We start from the raw sequence: 21,514 nt of genomic DNA on the forward strand, positions 1-21,514 counted from the left end.
TAGTAGGTTCCCTACCTGCTGTTTCCCTAGATTTTGTAAAATAAAATAAATTAAAAATTTTGTCAGCAAAAAATTCACATCTTTCAGTTTGTTGTGCTCAAAATCTTGGTTATGGTAAGACAAAAGACAAATCACACCTCATACACAGTAAAGCAAAAAAAAAATATTGTTAGTCTTGAATTTATTTTTAGTCTTGTTAAAATCTAAAGGGTTCAATCCTTTAGATTTTTCTGGTCCTTTATCAGTGCATATCTAATTGTTACATGAAAAGAAGGAATAAGGATAATGCAGGTAAAATTGGTAAAACCAAACATAGTTTCCAGGTTCCTTCCAGTTCTTTAGCCCTCCCCTGTTTTAAAAGAAAAAACTTCTTAAAAATCAATATTGTCCATTGATAGAACTCTTTAGGTGAATAATTTTTAAATCCTGGCTTCAAAACATCCAGATTTGATTTTGACACATACAATTTTTGGTAGGGCAGAGATGGATGTCATCTATCAGATTCTATATTTTCATTTTATTTATAGCATACCCCTCTAAAAATACCCCCTAAAAAACCTGGTTTCCAACTGATACTGTGAAGTTCCAGTGTGGCATGGACAAACCTCGAAACCGGTATCTGTGGAAACACCAAAACCTTATAACTGGTGAGTTTGTTTGTGGGATAAGCGAACCATTTTGAGTCCAAGGGAAAAGGAAGATGACTTTTTTTAACTATGATGTTTTTTTTAACTATCTCTTAATAGTTAAGGAATTTCTCATTAAGCTAGATTGGGAAAGTGATAAAAATGATAAAGAATGACCCTGTGAGGAGAGAAGATGGATTGTAGAAACAGCCACTGATAAACCCAACAGAGATCTATGCAGGCACCCTCTTCTCTTTCAGACTTTTTTGCAAGGGTGTAATGTGAATATGCATTTTATTTTTAAATTGTACAAAAGCTCTAAAGTATCCAGTCCAAATAAGCAAATATTTAGGAGACTATGAGGTCAAAATTGAAATTTATTCTGGTCGATTCTACAGAAATGAATGACCATGAAAGCCAATGCAGCTAAATAAAAGAAACTTTCTCATGGGGAAGGAGCATTCAGCAGGGATAACTATTATTAAATTCAAAACATGAAAACCTAGACTCATGGATGTAAAAGCAGGACTGAATATTTTGATCAAACCAGACAAATATTTCTTCACAGTAAGCTTCTTTATTCAGCAATTAGAGCCTCTTCTTCCACTTCCTAAATGGGAGAGTATTTCTTAATAGCATATTCTTATCTTGTATGAGTATGCATAATTAACTGTTAAATAATGGAATTTAAGAATGATATTTTCTTCCATGATTTGCATTACACTACAAAGGATTGTTATTGACTTAGAAATGTACATTTCAAGCTTTCAATTGATGATTTTACAATTTTATCTTATATTTTCTAAAGCAGACTTAATAATTTTTTTTGATTTAGCCTCATCAAATGTTTCTTTTTTTTTTTTTTTTTTTTTTTGCCTCTGGATTTCTACGAACCTATGTTATTTCATTCTTTCTGTAATTATGCTTGTTGAATACCTCCTTGATATATTTTCCAGACATTGTGTTATGTTTTATTTCTCAATGAGTTAGTAAGGGAATTAAGTTCATTAAAGTCTATCCAGAGCTTTTAATCTAGGATCAGCTATTTGTTGATTTAAGTCCTGTGTCCAGCATTTACTCTTGTTTACATTTGTTCAGCCTTGCTGAAGTTGATATAGTTGTGCCAGTATAATTAAGGAGAACATTTGCCCAGGGAACATTTGACCAAAGAACATTTCTTAAAACAGTCACCTTACTTGTAAAAGCAGTTTATTGATGTTATAATGAAAAGTGATCTGTGTAGCTAAGTTCTGTGTCAAAAATGGTTGAAGACAAAGTGGTAACCCAGAAGAGTCCTGCGTGGAAGTGGGTGCCCAGTGTCTCTAGAGGATGGGAGAATGGGAGAATTTCAGGCTTGCATATAAATGGACAAATGTGGGCTCCCGACACACTTGCTAATCAACAATTGAATGCAGCAGGAGTCTGTAATCTGGTGTGGAATCATGAACCTTCTGACTTGATAATGTAGCATGGAAGTAATGTATGCCTAAAACTCACTATATTTCCTGTTGCAGAGTTGGAATCTGTACAGCAGGGGCCAGGAAAATGATGCCCTTCATTATAATAGGGACATAATGCCAAACTGCATCGTGTGTCATGTTCTGGTTGGTTGACTATTTTATGAGTCTTCCCAATTTTTATCATCTGATCTTAAAATTACACTTCTCCTGGAAAAGAGAAGGGGCTTTTTAACACTTCAAAGCAGGCATTCATGTCAATGAATGGTATTCATCTTGCCTGACATGCGGAAAGCAAATTGGTTTATAATTTGGCTCTGACTTCAGCTTTTAGCATTCAACAAAGTTTCCTTTTACAGAGGCTGGGGTTACCTTCTTGCACTCAACCCTGCCATACTGTAGAGTTGGAATAGGCAATCTTTCTGCTGTTAATGTGGGTTTATAATGCTGCATTTAGATCTATGACAAATGCAACTTTAATTGAATATGCTGTTACTGTTAATGGATTTACTACTGCTTAGAGCAGATCTGAATTTGGCTTCTCTGTAAGGAAGGACATTTCAAGCCCATTGGTGCAGTTATTCCTACCTTTATTGTGCCAAGTATCAGTGACTTTTTTTCCTGTTCACTGCAAGACCTGAAACTGATTTTTAACTTGTGGAAAAGCAGCCTTACAGTTATTGCTCCTTCAAATGATCTCTCCCCTGAATAAAACAAAAAAACCCAAACATACAAATAAATAAATAAATGAGAATTCTCTTTATTTATTACATTGATTCTTTCAAAGTACTTACCTTGGTAACTACTGAAATCTTTGATTGAACTCAGTTCCTAATTTGCCAAGGAAAACCCTGGAGGCACATTTTACTCTGTCCAAAGACCGTACTGAGCACTGTTCAAGTATGAGGAATGGTTTAAAACGTTCTTGTGAAAGTTACTTCTTGAGAATTGTGTTTAATAAGTTTTAATTTGTTGTAATTGTTCCATCCAATATGGATCCCCAAGAATGCTAATGTTTTATTTCAACATGTTTTGTAAAAACACTAAAACTTGAAAATTTTCAGGGAGAAGCTCCAGTTCACATAAAATTTCATAAAGAAGGGAAATTAGGTAAGGGAAATAAACTGGAAGCTTTGAAAAGTGATGTATTCAATGAGAGATTGCTGCAGAAATCCAGAAACAAAGCTAGAAAGGAAAATAATTGTTTACTGGTACATCACATGATGTTGGAAAAAGCTATAGCATATATTGCTATCCCCTCCTTGATAGTACCTTTACACAGGTTAAATAGAGGATTGCCTGGCAGTGCAATCAATCACTGGTGCCACTGTCATTACCATGTAACTTTCCTTAAGCAGTTCATGTTTGCTGATCTGAAGGTGGGTTAAAGCAGGAAGTGCCATTTCCAAATATACCTGCGCTCACTAGTGAAAGTCCTTGGTTCCCATTAACTAAAAAAGGAATTTCAGATGCAAGAATTTGCTAGACAAAGGCTAAAATCTTGCCAAAAAACACGCTGAAGCAAATTTTTGAAGCTTTGTGTAACATTTCATGTCTGGTAGCTTTTGCAGTAGCTTAGAAAGAGAATGGATATGTAGGATTTCCCATGATCCTCTCAGTATTGTGCTTTTTTATTAATTAAAAAGAAAAAGGAAAGTCCTCTTGGATATCAAAAGGCTATTAATAAATTGCCTGAGCTATAGTCACTGTAGCCGGGAGTTTTGCTTCTACTGAACAACCCTATTGTTTATGATTCCAAAAGCTTAGTGCAATTAAGCGTTTTGCAAAATGTCTCTTTCTTTTACATGTTCTTTATCTTTTTAATGACTTTTTCCCTTTTCATTTAAACTGAAATGGCTCTGTTTATGAGTTGAGAGAAAGCTTTAATGGCAGTGTAAAGACAGCCCCCGGCGTGTTAGCAAGAGTGGGCACTCCCTTCCTTCCCTTAAATAGGAACCATTTTGTAAATGGAAACCCTTTTGCCTACTCCTTGAGCAGTGCTTCTGAAAGCATTTACTTCTAAGATATTTATATGGACCAAGTGTTCCTGAAATCGTTGAAAATTTATTCCTTTAAATGTTCTGATGATTTTTCTTTTGAAGTGGTATTTTCTCTTGTTCAGCTGGGAATAACATGGTATTTTAGTTCAAGAGAATAACATGCTTTTTGTTTTGTACCATCAACTGTGTTTGAAAGAAGTTCAATAAATTCTTTCTGTTTCAGATGTCAGGCCTTTTGATGAATGAATTTCTAAGAAATTTACATACTGAAAATGTGAAAGGGAAAATAAAAACTGTAGTGCTGTGTGAGATGTGACAATATAAGATGTCCTAACTTCAGAAGTTAAGGAAAATATCTGTTCATAAAAATATTTCGTTTTGGTGTGAATCTTTTGACACAAAGATTTTGTAGATAAGTGATTGGACTGCAGTTAAAATTCTTAGTTGATTTCAGAGTTCTCAGAGGTCTGAACAGTGAACATGTGTTTTGTGTTAAATATTCACAGAAATATGTGCTCCAATAAAAGGAAACTTTAAGCCACCTAGTGAAAAAATGAAAATCTGAATGAGGAAATTAGGAAAATGAAGTGAAATGGTTTGAATGCATGATATCAACTACTCTGTGCCACAAGAATTTTTATCACTGTAAAAACATAAAAGAGTTCGTAGCAGGAAAGCATGTGACAGAAGGTTTACTGACCTATGTTTATCTGAGGTAGTCCTGTGATTGAAATCGCCCTGTACAACAACAGGAATCAAGGAATTTTAAATAAATGTTTTTTATCTCAACAGCTTTTGCTGGCAGTTTGAAGCAGAAATAGGAGTTAATTTTTTGGATTACAAATATCTGCTTGTCTTTTTATTGCTGAGGAATCAATTAGTGGCTTACTTAGGTATGGTCCTTGCACCTCCAACATTAAAATGCATCAGTACTTGAAATTTGAAAAAAATATTACATTTGACTGCCCTGTTCCTAACTTTTTTCTTAGTGATTTTCATGTATACTTGTGTTGGGAGGATATAAAATTTGTATGCCTATGAGAAGGGAAGTGTTGTTGACACAAGCTGTATAATTTGTATAATATGATTTCTTCTTGGTCCTTTTCTCCAGAGAGCTTCATGAAAGAATAAACCTTTCTTCAGAAAGTTTGAAATTATGGCTAATGTGCCACATGTGGCTCTGTCCACTGTTCATGTGTCTCTTTGTCCTCACCACAAGCATCCAGATTTCAAGGTTCATGACTTTCATAAGTCAGATCATATTATAAATTATGCCCTTGTTTCTTGGATATTGAGGAAATTAAAGGCGAGTTTATACCTTGTATAATACTATTGTCTTTTACTGATATATGTGGGAATTTAGGTAGATGAGAACAATCTTTTGCATGTAAAGCTTACTAGGAGCAAAGAACTTTGTCTTTTTCAGCATGGAAATGGTAGCAACAGTTCTTTTGTTCCTTCAGCCCTGGTTAGTTACAAGTAACAAAAATTCCTGTGCTTCAGTCCAAAATATTAGGTAAAATATCTTCCTATAGGCATGAAAGGACAAACATTTTAACTGTGGGATTCTAGATTTACATAGATTTGGGATTTTTTTGATCTACAAGGAAAGAAATTATTAGTGAAAGTCTCTGGACTTCATAGGATCCTTGCAGCATATTTGGAAAGTAAAAAATCATGACACTCACTGGGGAAAAATATTCCTCTGTACAATTCTATGATGGAGTTAATCTAGTAATGGAAATCATAACTTCTTCTGAACTTTGGATTGTTATTATGGAACAGAGGGATATAATGAAAAAAATGCCTTTGACTAATTAAAACCTTATTCTTTAACTGGATTAGATTACTTTAATTTTTTCTTCAAGTACTTTACTTGAAACTGAATTTTATTGAATATGGAAAACCAGTCTTCCTTTCTCATTGGCCCTTTCTTTTGTGTGCTGTGATTTGAATGCTGTCACTAATTGAAGAAACTGGAAGCCAACTAGTAGTTTAAAATCTGAGCATTCCTAGTAAACCCCTTATTTTAGCATGACAATTCCTTTTCCCATGACCATTCCAAATGAAATTCCATTCTCACATTCTTCTGAACAGAGTTTTTTAGGAATTTAAAAAATGTGCATTTTCTAAGTAATCTCACATAAAATCTCTGGTATTATCAGCATTTCCAATTTCTGCCACAACCCTTTTCATGTTGAATTTCATGTATGCACAAAATAAGCACAGATCTCAGCTTATGAAAGATGCAGTCACAAAAAAAACCACTGTTGATGTAAACAGAAATGTTTCTCAACAAAATATTTACAAACTACAGAATTTAGTGCTTCTAACTATCATTGATGGAAAAGTGACCAATTCATCTTACATAGCTCGATGAACAGACACCATCAGGTTTGCTTCTGTCTATATCTGTGACTTCTGCATAACAATTACTACAGTTGAAGATGACAGAAGCACATTTTTAATTCAATGTCTGTGTTTTCAAAGTGTGGGCAGAGTAGCCATTCTCTAGTAATTTTTGTACAGTGCTACATTTTGGAAATATGACTGAAATATGATTTGTATCATGAGTGTATTTTTTGTTCTTTCATCTTTATGCCATCTGGTCCCGTTATCATCAGAAGATTGAGTACATGAACATTTTAGAATGCTGTTACCATAAGGGTGTGTTGTGGTTTGACACGGAAAAAGAATTTTTCCGGAAGGAAGAGGTTAATTTGGATATTGACTAATTGAAGTAGACACGCTCCTGAGAACACAGAGGGGTTAAAAGCAGCATTCCCAGGAGAACTCGCTCTCTTTGGTTCCGGTCAGCGCAGTGCAGCCTCTCCCCTGGCCGGCTGTGGCTGGGTGGGGAGGGGAAGCCCCCATGGCCTGACTGAGGTGGGCCCAAGGGTGGAGGGACTGGAACCAGGCTGGCCCCTGCAGATGGAAGGGTGGAGAAATTTGGGATGTCTCTGTTCCCCCCCAGAATCTCCCTCTCTCTCTCTCTCTCTCTCTCTCTCTCTCTCTCTCTCTCTCTCTCAAGAGACAGCAGCAGCAGATTTTATCAGCAGTTCACCACGGGGAAGGAGAAGAGCGAGGGGGGCTGCAAGGTGCCCAGCTGCCTGTGGGAGCTGCCGGAGTCTGGGCATCGAGCCATCCTGGGAGTTCGGACTTTTAACCCTTCCTGAGAAATGAAAGCTTTGTAAAATTTTTCCCCTCCTCGGTTTGAAAGAGAGGAAGAGGGACAGCTTGGACCCTGGGATGTTAGAAGGAAAAATTTTAGTTGGGGGGGGGGTGAAGGATTAGCTTTTTGGCTGGACTTCTTCTTTAATAGCCACAGACAAAATTAATCTTCTCTTCCAAGAGTGACTGTATTTTAGGAGGATGCCAGAGCTAAGAAACCTGCTTGAGCTGAAAAAAGACAGAAGTGGAACGAACAGAATAAAATTAAGGCTGTCCTCAAAGAAGGAGAAGATCTCTGTTCTTGGACCCTCGACCCCAGAGGAAAATGAGGGGGACTGTGGTCCCAAAAAATGAAAAACTAAACTGTTGTTTTTCTCCCCTCTTAGCAAGGCATCCTTGAAAAGAAAAAAAAAATCTTAAAAGCAGTCTGTCTATCTATGTATTGGTGGTAAAAGCACTGTGTATAGAAAGGAGAAGGGTCACCATGGCAAACTTTTTCTCCAGGCGGTGCCATGTGTGCCATGGAAGCACAGGATGTGCCAGCTGTATTTCCTGTGGGTCTGTGGCACAGGGAAGACTCCTGTTCCCTTGATGGACTAAGTATCTATTGTCTGGAGGGTGGAAACCTGATTGGGGTCCAGATTGTGTCTCACTGTAGTTTGTTAGAGTTGGATGGTGGGAGAAGGAATGATTTGCAAAGTTTTCATTTTGATCTTTGTGTGTATTTTTTGACCTTCCTTTCTTTATTTTATAGTAGTAGCTTAATAAAGTTTTTTTTCTGTTATTAAGCTTGGGCCTGCTGTTCTAGATTGCATTTCACATCATTCAATTAAGAAATTGCATTTTCATAGGGGCACTGGCATTGTGCCAGTGTTTTATCTACCATGACAGGTTGGTAGATGATAAAACAGAGGCAAAAAAGCCTGATAAATAAAATATACTCCCTGGAGGTCAGTGTGGAGATCCATGAGTCACCTGTTGTGTTAGAGAAATGTAGACAAGGAAATCCAAGATTCAGAGATTCAGCTGCCTGTGATATCTATAAGAATTAATGAAACAATAGCTTAGTTTTTCCTCACTTTTCTAACATGAAGCTATTGCTATCTATCCTGTGAGCTGTGGTGGTGCTGGTATTATTTGGCTGATAAAGAGAAAGGCTGAGCCACTCTTATATGGTTCTCTTCTCTTTTTGTGCAAGCTGTGACTTACTTGGTTTTTATGGTTATTGCCAAACTGTTCATATTAAGTTTCTTCAAACTTGTGTACTTATATGTATTTGGCATCTCACATGCACTCATCCTCCAAAACTTGGGGAGAACTGCAGTAGTTTTTAATTAAGAATTGAATAAAGGGATTAAAATTTTTCTAAAAATTGGTTTTACATCTAAATTTAACAAGGCAGTAAAAATTTGCTGACTCTGCTGACTCTGATTCCAAGGTGTCCCTCTAACTGCGTTCATCATTGGGTAATATTACTGTTGACATTAAAGTCTAACTGGTTCTGCATTATTTTTTAGTATAGTACTTCTGGCTATTTATTAATGTCACAGTTGGTTACATCACTCTTGGTGTTTTTTCCCCTTTCCATTATTTTCAGCAGGTGTTGAAATGCAAATTAATTTATTTTTGATAATAGAACACAAATTGTCTTTATGAAAAGTGAGGAAATTATTGTGGAGTAAATTACTGTAAGACATTCTCATGACAGTGGAAGCACTGGATAGTCAAACAAATTATTTGTGGTCTTTTTCTGCTTCTTTTATGTACCTCTTACATGCTTGGTAGAAGAATACTTACAGACCTGAGTGTTGTTTACCTACTCAAGTCTGAAAGAGCAGCAGAATTGAAGGAATAATACAAATGCAGAACATTTCAATCAGGAGTTTTCTTTGTATTCTGAGATGAGATTACAAAAATTTTAACTGAAAAGATATTTTAGTATTTTTAGTCTTAGCTTGGGTTAATATTTTCTAATTCTGTTTTGAATGACTTCACAGAATTATGAAATAATGTTGATCAGTTAGGAGAAGTACTCAGTTGGTGACAAATTATGGTGAATGTTGAAGATATTAAAGCATATATATTTTCCCTGTCTTCTTTCTTGAATGCTGTTTAATGAATGCTCAATTAAAAATGTTCCATAGTAAATCTCAATTCCCTCTTCAAAAATTAGGAAAAATGTCTTCCTCCAGAACTGTGAAAGGTCTGACACAGTACTCTCTACTGCTAGAGGAAATCTAAAAAAAACCCCAACTTTATTTGAGAAGAATACTACTTAAATATTGACTTTATAGTCCTTACTAAAAGTAGACATATTAGGAATATAGGATGTCAGAATAGATACTTTAGAATTTGTTACCATACAGGGACTTGAAAGAGTAAATGTCCACTTAATTTCTTTAAATACCAGAAAGTTTTTAAAGTACAGTATGCAAAGCTTTATAATCTAGAAAACAGTTTGAATTTAAACCTAGTTTAAATATTGTCAGAACAGGAATTCAAGTTAGAGAATTATTCTCTACCACATTAGGATGTATAATATATTCAGATAAAATAGCATCATCTATTGTAATGTACTATCCATCATCCATGGTGAAATGTTTCTTCAAGAATGAAACAATTTAAGCAAATAATCCCTGGATTTCCCAATGGAGACAATATTTCTAGATTTGTCTGTTTTGATTCCTGCCTTCTCAATATGAGGACTTAATATATTTTGTGCTAGCCAAGAATGCCATCACCAACAAACAAACAATCCCATCAGATAAAAAGTTATCTTTTCCAAAGCATTTGCCTCAACAGATGTGGAGTGAATAGATCCAGTTTATAAATCACAAAATAAAAACTATTTTCTGAAAATTGCTGCTTTTGTGGCAAATGCTGACTCCTAATAATATTGATAAGGATAGGCAAATCCATCAGGTCAATGCATGACTCTGAGGTTGGTGTCACTTGGTCTGTTCAGCGTGGAGAAGAGGAGGCTGAGGGGAGACCTCACTGCAGTGTACAGCTTCCTCCTGAGGGGAAGAGGAGGGGCAGGCACTGATCTCTGCTCTGTGCTGACCAGTGACGGGACCAGAAAAAAGGGCACAAAGCTGAGTCAGGGGAGGTTTAGATTGAATATTAAGAAAAGGTTCTTCACCCAGTGGGTGGTTGTGTGTTGGAACAGGCCCCCCAGGGAAGTGGCCACAGCACCAACCTGACAGGGTTCAGGAAGTGTTTTGACAATTCTCTCAGGCACACAGGGTGTGGGGATGGTCCTATGCAGGACAGGGAGCTAGAATCAATGACCTTTGTGGATACCTTCCAACTCAGCATATTCTCTGATTTTGTGACCCAGAAGCTCTATATAATGAAAGAATTTCCTTGTTATGGACTTAAATTCATAATCATATTGGTATCAGTAGGTAGATGGCCTAAATGCATCTTATTCTCATTCCACAGGAGGTGTGGGAATAATAACCACTTATTTGGTCTGTTTTGGAGCTATATACGACAGAGTAGCACCTTGACTGGTGTCTGATGCCAGTGAACAATCCTGTTAGAAAAACAGGGAAATTGGTTGGTTGCATGGAGTGCACTAAGAGACTTTGCAATAAGAAACAGTGAGCAACATGAATACCCTTTAAAATCTGTCTTTTTATGACCTATTGTAGTTAAACTTCCTATGGAAGGTTTGGATTTTTTCTTTCCAAATATATTTTTTTCTGTATATAGGAAATAGCAGGAATGCCTGGACTTTTCAGTAGAAGTCCATTTAATGTGGATTTTTATGTGTGAACTTTCCACCAAATCTATAGGAGTACTAATCTGAATATAGTGTCACACATACCTTAGCTATGGGAAAGCTGTAATTCATCCACAGAATGCCAAGTGGATTGCTGAAATATAGGCAAGACACAGACTGACATTTTTGCTCCTATCTAAGCAGCTTTCTTGGAAGAGCAAGATGACAGTCCAGAACATGTAACACAGGAAAAAAGAACAAAAAAAATATTTTAAATATATGAAAGAATGAATAAAAGTTGACTAATGAAATGAACTCAGGTAGTACAATATAATTAAGAAGCTTGTTACAAGAATTACAAGAGCAACACCTACAAACTATTGACACAATAATAAAGACAAGACTGTTTTCCCAGTGCAAGCTATTATTTCTTAAACGTCTTTTTCTGAATACTTTTCAGCTTGGCAAACATTTTAAAAGAAGTTGAAGTTTCCACTTCTTGCTTTTATCCTGATTTTCAGGTTTAAATTATCATGGTAATTCCAACCCATTTTGGAGAAGTGTGTGTGAGTGGAGATTCTACAGTAACTGGTGAACTTCGCTTACTACATGTTTCCTTTTATTTCTAAAATTATTTACAGCAGTGCTTCCCTTTGACCCTGGACTTGATGCACTTTACAAAGTGTGACATCATTATGGCTTACAGTTAAAACACAAGAAGGGGAAGGACAAGTAATTAACAGCATATTGAAACTGGATTCTTGGGAGGTATCAGGGTGGCCATGACTGTTCTTGGATGCTCTCAACCTTTCTGAGTCTGCACAAATCCTATTGTTTGTTGCTGGAAGGAGAAGAGCCTTGTGTCAGCATGCATGCACTTCAGGATAGTCACATCTGCTTCATGCAGTTTTGATAGATGATCTCTGGATTGGGCACATGTTCTTTAGACTATTTATTGATTAGGCAGTCATTTGCAGCATGCTGTGCTTTAGCCAGCTGAGCTATTGGCCTTTTTTACAAAGCAGCTTGTTACATAGTACATGTTAGCTGGTGTTCTCTGTTGCATTTGCCTAAACCGTGCTGAGTGGGAGATTATATGTTTAAATGCTGGGGTTTCTTCAGATCTCTGTGTGCTTTCTTGGTTGCTAGGACAATGTTGAGCTAACATCCGTATCAGTTGACAATGGATGGGTCAGCCAACAGTGAAACCTATAAAACTGGGTCAAGAATAGTTCTGCCCAGCCCAGCAAGAGTGAGGCCTGAGCCAAAGGAAATAACCTTTTCCCTTGGCTATTCATTTTCTTATAAATGCTGAGCTTATTGTACCAGATTCATGAAAGGTAAAATCAAAGCATGTATGAGCAAATATAATGATTATTAAAACAGGAAAATACTATTGATATTGGAACAGCCTTTGGTGCTTTTAGGATAGAGTTGAACTGATCCTGAATTTATCTGGCAGTGTGTGAAAGCTGATCCACTTACTTGTAGTCCAGCTCTAGATTCAATAATAAGAACATTTTTTGAGAAATACAATGGAAAATATTACAGCTATTTTGAAACTACATCAGCTCACATATGTTCTGAAATATTAACTTGGCATGTTCCCTCCTGATTGCTTTGTAAAACATTCTCCTCTTCCTGTGACTGTCTCTACATTGGTTCATAAGGGCATTTGTGCTATTGATATGCATGGCTATTTTCTTACTTTTTATGCAAGTGCATCATGGAAGTACTTGATGTTAGCCTGTTTGTGCAGTGTGCACCACAATGAGTTACTGTTCCTGGTTTGTTCACAGGGACAGTGAAATAAAAATGACTAATAAAAATGGGACTGACCTTGTAAACATGAGTGAAGATGAATTCTTAGAGGATGGTTTTTTTTGTTGAAAATGAATGGCCAGCAAGTGAAGAAGAGTGGTTTGGGTTGAACGGAGTGTCTGCATTAGTACTGTTCTCTAATGAATGGTGTAGATTTCCATAGCATGAAAAATACTTTGTGTCCTTTTAAAAAAAACAACTTTTTTCCAATTTTAATTTCAATTGCTACTCTAATCCTGAATAAAAAGAGTATTTCTGCTTTGTATTCATTTGTTGGGGAAGGATCTATCTTCAGCCCTGCTAATCAAGGTACTTTTAAAAACTTTATTCTTAGGTATCAAGGTTCTTAAGAATTGTGTGTAAATACTTCGTTTTTGTTGACTTCATACAGGTTTCCCATTTCATTATTGGGAAACATGCCAGCTCAGAATTGGTTATAATATTTTCCTTGCAAATTTAAATTTTTTACCTTGCAAACATGAATAACTTCCAATATTACTTGTGTGGATATTGCCATAAAAACCATAGGCAACTATTCCAATTATTAAAAGTTTACAGGACTAGAATTTCTCAATTTCTCTCCTGAGTTTCAATCATGATACTCTTACAAATTCTTTTGCAATACTTTTGGAAGTGTACAATTAATGTTGATTGAAAAAAAAATATTCTTTAGAAGATTATTCTTCAGGAATTGTTGTAAAGACATTGAGATGTCCTGACTGCCTCCACAGAAACACCTTTTTTATTATAGATAATATTAAGTTTGTAATTTTTGCTTGGATTTCACACTGTTAAAATTACCTACTTGGAATATGTGCAGTATATTGGTTATTAAATGCATAAGTGGTTTTTATGGCATGTCTATTGCAATTTGTTGGCTTGCTGATCCTTCTGCTGTTTTGCTGAAGAATGGTAACAGAATTTGTGAGCTAAAAGATTTTTTTGAATTAAAGATATCTGCTTTTGTAACTTGCTGTGAAGTTGCTGATGGGTGGAATGTGTTTGGGAAAATAAAAGAGAATATGTGAAAATCTAGATTTGAAGATCTACATCTAAGAATTTCCTGCTTTCCCTCTCTCTTCAAAATATAAGACAATAAACATCAGTTTTTATAAAAAAAAAATATTGTTAGAGAATGCTCTACATTCTGGAAGGCAAAAAGTGGCACTGAAAAAAAAGCCAGATGTTCTTTGATGTCCTTGCTGAAACATATGAATGTACACATCAGGAGCTAGTCCCACTTCTGCTGAGTGAACAGGACACAAGCACAGCAGAAAATAGATCCCCACTGTCTAATGCTATCTCAAACCCTTTTAACTGAATGTGAATCCAGTACACCAAGTTATGTATTTTCTGGATCGTTTGATTTCGGTGAAAAATTCTTCAGCAGTCTGCTGTCATCTATCACCCGTACCCCACAATTCCTTGCTTCATTTCACTTAGTTCAGAGATCTTTTAACTTCATTTTCACTATAAATCAGAGACTACCCAATTCTACAGCAAATTCTGAGGTTCTTTTTAATAAAATCTGGCAGAAAGAATACCTTACAGCTTCTGTAGCCTTGTCTAAATAGAATGAGCTGTCACAAGCGGGTGCCTCAGGCAGTGATCTACAGAATCACACACAGAATCACAGAATGACTAGGTTGGAAGAGACCTTCAAGATCATCAAGTCCAACCCATGCCCTAACACCTCAACTAAACCATGGCACCAAGTGCCACATCTGGTGTTTTCTTAAACACATCCACAGATGGTGACTCCACCACCTCCCCAGGCAGACAATTCCAGTACTTTATCACTCTTTCTGTAAAAAAGTTTTTCCTTATATTCAGCTTATATTTCCCTTGACACAGCTTGAGACTCTGTCCTCTTGTTCTGTCAGTTGCTGCCTGGAGACCAGCCCCCCTTGACTGCAAGCACCTTTCAGGAAGTTGTAGAGAGTGATGAGGTCGCCCCTGAGCTTCCTTTTCTCCCGGCTAAACAACCCACGCTTCCTCACAGGGCTTGTGTTTGTTCCTCAGTTGTTCCTCACAGGGCTTGTGTTCCAAGCCCCTCACCAGCCTCGTTGCCCTCCACTGGACAGTGCTCAAGTGTCTCAATGTCCTTCCTAAACTGAGGGCCCAGAACTTGACACAGCAAGGTGAAGCCTCACCAGTGTCAAGTACAGGGGAATGACCTCCCTGCTCCTGCTTGGCCACACTGCTCCTGATACAAGCCAGGATGCCACTGGCCTTCTCAGCCGCCAAGGCACGCTGCTGGCTGATGTTCAGCTGGCTGTCACCAGCACCCCCAGGTCCCTTTCTGCCTGGGCACCGTCCAGCCACACCGTCCCCAGCCTATAACTGCAGGGGTTGTTGTGGCCAAAATGCAGGACTCGGCACTTGGACTTATTAAACTTCATCTTACTGGACTCCGTCCATCCACCCAACTGTTCCAGGTCTCTCTGCAGAGTCCTCCTACCTTCCAACAGATTGACACACGCTCCCAGCTTAGTGTTGTCTGCAAACTTACTAATGAAAGACTCTCACCCATGTCATCAGTAAAGATATTGAACAGAACTGGTCCCAGCACAGACTCCTGAGGGACACCACTGGTGACTGGCTGCCAGCTGGATGCAGCAGTGTTCACCAGCACTCTCTGGGCCTGGCCATCCAGCCAGTTCCTAATCCAGCAAAGAGTGCTCCTGTCCAAGCTGTGGGCTGCAGCTTCTCCAGGAGTGTGCTGTGGGAGACAGTGTCAAAGGCATGCTGGAGTCCAAATAGACAACACCCACAGCCTTTCCCTCATCCACTGGGCACCCAAGGACATAACATAAAAGGAGACCAGGTTGGTCAAACATGATCTACCACTCCTAAACCCATGCTGGCTGGGTCTGATACTGTTCCATTACCTTACCAGGTACTGAGGTCAGGCTAACTGGTCTATAATTATCAGGATCCTCCTTCCCACCCTTTTTGTGAATAGGTGTCACATTGGCCAGCTTCCAGTCATCTGTAATCTCACCAGTGAGCCAGGACTGCTGGTAAATGATGGAGAGTGGCTTCACAAGCTCATCTGTCAGCTCCCTCATCACCCTGGGATGGATCCCATCTGGTCCCATAGATTTATGAACATCCAAGTGGCTCAGCAGTTCTCTGACTGCCTCTTCCTGGATTACAGGAGGACCATTCTGCTTCCTGATGCCATCTACCAACCCAGGAGGACAGTTGTCCTGAGGACAAGCCATCTTCCCACTAAAGACTGAAGCAAAGAAGGCATTAAGCACATCCGGCTTCTCCTCATCTGCAGTCACTAAGTTTCCTCTGGCATCCAGTAGGGAACAAAGGTTGGTCTTACCCTTCCTTTTACTATTCATATATTTGTAAAAACATTTTTATTATACTTTACAAAAGTTGCCAAATCAAGTTCGAACTGAGCTTTGACCTCCGTAATTTTTTTCTTGCATGCCCTAGCACCCCGTTAAATACTTCCTGAGAGACCTGACCATCCAAAAGATGGTTCCACTTGCATGATTGAGAATGAAGCATTGTGCAGTCTTTCAGAGCTTGCAGCCAAATACCACAAGTAGTTTTGTGGATCTGGCTGTGTCCCCAAACCAGCTGGTTACATTTCTCCAAGGGTAGGGTACACTGCTGGGCCTTTTAACCAGCCCCTGGGCCGGAGAGCTCCAATCATTGAGAAGGACAGGATGCAGTTATTTACTTCCAATTGTTCTTCGTACACCATTTGCTTAATTTTACAGACAGAATATCTTTTTAAGTTCTGGCACTAATAAATGTGAAATAAGGTTTTTATTGTTGAAGAAACAACATTTATTTTGCTGTGAACCGTAAAGGGTAAAAATATTTTTAATTTTTTTTTTCTCATTTCAGCATGTTCCTTAAAGCTCCTCATACGTCCTACTGTGAGTTACTTATCTGATGTTACTTGGTGAATGCTGGTCCCCAAGTCAATAAATGTGGTTTTGGAAGCATTTCCTCTCTGAAATGAGTGTATGCTTGTCTTGAAAAGAATGAATTATTCACACCATCAAGTAAGCAACAGTAAATCTTCATATGAACAGCTTCAAAAAGTGATATGTTTAAATAAACTGCCCTTATAAATAACCTTTTACCCAGAGGTAGAATTATTTTACCTCTGAATGGCTGTAGGAACCTAAATATCATAAATAATATGAATAAACTTTCCTCTTTGGTCTCATGGGAACTTCTTCTCTTTCTCCAAAATAATAGAAGGTTTGTAAAATACTGATAGCAATAGACTAATTAAGGTAGGATCTGTCTCTGTTTTGTAATCCACTTCCTTTGCTCTGTCTGAGCAAAACCTGCTCTGAGAACTTTCATGTATCAGCAAACAATGGTGCAGCCTTTTCTCCTTTTGGAAAATAAAAAAAAAACATTTTTTCTAGGTCTGAGTTTGTTGGATGGGCTGTCATGCATTTAGTTATACAGGGAAGCTTCATTTTTCCATGGTGCTCTCAACCATACTTATTGTGGAAATGTGACAGGGAGCACATGTATTTTTCATACAGCTCTCTAACTTTCTAGTTCACATCTCTGGGGATAGAATATACCTGTCGAAGCTTCATTACAGGGTTTGCCTAAAGCCAATACACCCTTACAATAGCAAGAACAAGGCTACCACATCAGAAGTTACATATTTATGTACTTAGAATATACATTTCACTTCAAAATTACTATAGTCCAATGAGACCCAGAAAACAGTGTTGACTGAGTTGCAGTTATGGTATAAAGGAGGAAATAATAACTAGGATGGTGAAAATGCTGTAAAAGAGTTTAAATTGGTGCAGATTACAAAACTGTAGTAAATCTTTTGATATCTATATATATATGAAAAATAAGGAATGCACCACTGAGAAAATAACCTGGCATGTGAATTTTTACTTTAATTGCAGAAAATGAATGAAAGGGCTGCTTCCTTTAGAGGGAAAAGAGTCAGACTGGCATTTAATTGAAGGTACTTTCAGCCAGAAGCATGAGAGATGTGTTTTTCATTAGTCCCTAGTGCCTTCAGTTGCTCTGGTATGCTAAGAAAGCAAATTTACAGTAGGAATTAACTTACTGATTTATCCTATTTCTGTGAATGCTTGTGTTTCATGTGTGTAAACACATTTCTTTCCAAGCTGACATGTCAGGACAGTGGAGACATATGGACCTGATGAATGGTCAACAGCTCAATGTCTGCATGGAGATCAATGATGAGTGGTCTCCTGCATGAGGAGAAGAGAGGAGAGGAGAGGAGAGGAGAGGAGAGGAGAGGAGAGGAGAGGAGAGGAGAGGAGAGGAGAGGAGAGGAGAGGAGAGGAGAGGAGAGGAGAGGAGAGGAGAGGAGAGGAGAGGAGAGGAGAGGAGAGGAGAGGAGAGGAGAGGAGAGGAGAGGAGAGGAGAGGAGAGGAGAGGAGAGGAGAGGAGAGGAGAGGAGAGGAGAGGAGAGGAGAGGAGAGGAGAGGAGAGGAGAGGAGACTCCATGTGGATCTTCTCTTCTTCCCTGTGACAGTAGATACAGTGAGGTGAAATGATATGCTTTCATGGAAAATGACTTGTCTGTGGCTCATCTAATTATAAAAATCAAAGAAACGAAATAAAATAATATAGGATAAAATAAAATCACAGAAAATTTTACCTCACAGATTAATGGAGTCATTGTTTTATTTGCCATGCAGACACTTGCACTCAGAGGCTTAGAATTTATGTATTGAGGAATAATTTACTTAGAATATTTTCACATGGTAGTATAAAAGAATATGTAGGAGAAGGCAACAAATGAAGGAAGCAGTGAGACTGTAAATGATACCGCAAAAGAAGGACTCTTCTTAGGTTCCAAGTTTATGCTTCATTCATCTTTTAGGAAAGATCTGCAGCAAAAGAGGATGAAGAGGTCAGCTTTCTGGATATGACACTATACCAATATTAGACAGTGATGAAGGATACACGCTTTACTGTCCTGCATCATCAGGCTCAGGATTATTAAGAGCTACAAGAACTTTAAATTACAGCATCTATAAGAACTGACTGCAATATATTGAGTTGATTTGAAAATTGTCATTTTTACCTAAGTCTACACACTCAATTACTAGATGATTCAGGAGAGCATCACATAGCTAAAAGTTTAGACTGAAGCCTGGAAAGAAAAACAAGCAGTGGATATAGCAATGTTCTTCTATTGCAAGTCTTGTTTAATCTGACTTTGAGGGCTATTTAATTTATTTTTTTTCAGAGGTTCATCTAGTTATAGTGCATTTTTCTTAGCAGAATTGCAAAGAATGCATTTAGGAACTGTATTCCTACCTTGCTACTCTTTGCGCAATATTCCCTTTATCAGCTTCTTCCCTTCTGGAGCAAGCCAGGTTATTTTGCTGAATCAGAATAAAAAGTTTATAGAGGCCTGTTGTAAACCGTGTGCCAATACTTGAAAAAATGTAATGTTAAGAGTCTAGTATCTGAAGAGCTCTTTTTTTGCATAGCTTGCTTTTAGACCTTTAAAAAGCTTTGGTGGGTATATCAAATAATATTTAAGATGTAAAGAAGCCAGTAACACCATACACTTGGAGTTATATCAATATTTAAAAAGCCATCTTTAAAATATAAGGAAAGGAATTGACCTCTGGAGCTTGCATGATTCAGTGCTGCTAACATTTCAACTTTCTTCTGCTGTTGAGCTCCTCTGATTTAAAATCTCTTTAAAATAAGGTTTCCAGATTTGGCATTGCCTGGTTTTGGTTGCATCTGAGAAGCCTTACACATGTATTGTCAAATAGGCAATATTATGAAATAATTTGAATGAACTGCTCCTTGAATGTACTTCTCAGATAGCATGTGACTCTTGAAAGCATTTGGAATACAGATTCTTCTCTGTGTTTTGTTCAACTCATCACAGGTTTTGAAGTCACTAAAGAGGAAGTCAGGTAAATCTGAGATTTCCATTTTTCAACAGTCCTGAACTTGACTGCTATTTTATTACAGGCTTTCAAAATTTCTTACAAACTGAAAACATGAAGAAGAAAAAGGATTGGCTACATTGGTGAGTGGACATTGGCAAGTAGACAAACAGAGATCTATGTTTTTTGCCTTCTTAAAAAGGATTTATGCTGTGATACAGCCCTAAGCATTCCCCTCCCTACCCTCCAAGGTAATTGAACAGAAAAGAATAAAAAGATCTAATAAGGCTCAGAAAATTTTCAACCCTACTTCATGGAATGCACTGTCTAATTACTCTGGAATATCTCCAGGTCCAAGGAATTCAGACAGCAGCTTCTCACAGATGGCATATAAAGGAAATCTGAGAAGATACTTGGATTAATTTCCTCTTCTTCTCCCCACCCTGTTTCCACAACACAATGGTGGGTCATTCCTCTGAAAGCACCACACCCATACCCACAACACCCCCCAAATTTCAACCTCCGATGCATTAAGTGGAATCAAGGTCAAGAATAACATTTCATCTGTGTAAAAAGAGAGGTGCACACATAATACAGTATTTGTACCTGCAAATGGCAGCTGTGTTTCTTTTGTAAAAGCTGCCTGTTGGCTTCCTCTACCTATTGAAAACAATGGCATTTAGGCTTGTCAGGAGTCCACAAGTGTCTTCTAGTCTCAAATAGAATTCTTTTTCCTAGTGTCTAACTTCTTCTAGGACACCTAGAGAAGGTGCTGTATATGAAATCTAAAGTTCAAGTCCATATTTTAGTTCAGATATGGAATGGAAGAGACAGAGAGTCATTGAATGAAAATGTAATATTATAAAGAGAATGGACATTAAAAACAGTTTTAGGAGAGAATAAATTAATCAGACAGATTTTAGAGATTAATTTAGTGCTAAGTTAAGCTCTTTTTGAATAAGATTATATATTTGTGCTACAAAATTGATGTTTCTTAAAACTGGAAGGCATACTTTTAACCCAGTACTGAACATTTAGCACTCCCATTTTCTACCTGCCTCCATTCATATGATGAACTAGCTACTATACAACATAGCCCAGTTTGACTCTTGAGTCTCAGTTTATAGATCAGTGTTTCCTGTGGGTTTTTTTTCTGCTGGTCTGTATGAAAGCTTTTGACGTGGTCTTCATCTTCTTTAAATTATGAATAATAGTAACAAATGAATGTGATGTATTTCAAGGTCATTTAGTTGAATCTTATAGATGTAATGTGGATTTTAATAAAAAATTAGGTAGATTTGGGGCAATGGCAAAAGTGATAGAAGAGTTGAGTCCCTGAACTCCTGCATACTGAAGTTGTGATCTGCAGAAAATTAATATGAATGCTCCACTTGACTTTTTAGAAGTTGCATCAAGAGTTTAAGTCAGTCATCTACAAATAAATACCAAAAGAAAGGAAAGACATAAGCACATTTCCCTGCCTTTTGTTTACAGGTTATGAAAAACTCATCTTGAATTTTTATCCAAGGACATTTAGGCTAGACATGCCTGTCAGTCATTATAGACTAAAAGATTAATTCAACACTGATGGCTTACAGTCTGTTTTCCTCCCTTCATTTTTGAGAGATTTGATATTCCATTGACTGGCTTTTAGTAACCACTATAAGCCAATTAATCTCTTTATCTCCATTACTATAAATGGGTCTTTTCTGCTAGGCAAGCTTTTCTATCACATTAATACATTCTCTTTTTTTTTTTTTTTTTTTTTGAAAGATACTCCTAAACAGTCAGTTCTTAAATTGCTTAGATACAG

General features: G+C 37.4%; 1 long non-coding RNA gene across 1 annotated transcript in view; it reads left to right on the plus strand.

The window, feature by feature from the left end:
- Positions 1-18,074, plus strand: part of LOC146768360 (uncharacterized) — a 44,380-nt gene extending 26,306 nt beyond the window's left edge. The window contains exons 2-3 of the long non-coding RNA XR_014952852.1: positions 15,963-16,128; positions 16,676-18,074. This is a non-coding gene — a long non-coding RNA (uncharacterized LOC146768360). The remainder of the gene's footprint in view (positions 1-15,962; positions 16,129-16,675) is intronic.
- Positions 18,075-21,514: the final 3,440 nt, after the last annotated feature.

This window comes from Lonchura striata, chromosome 2 (genome assembly GCF_050655825.1).
Source record: "Lonchura striata isolate lonStrDom1 chromosome 2, ASM5065582v1, whole genome shotgun sequence".
In the NCBI taxonomy this organism is placed as follows: Eukaryota; Metazoa; Chordata; class Aves; order Passeriformes; family Estrildidae; genus Lonchura; species Lonchura striata.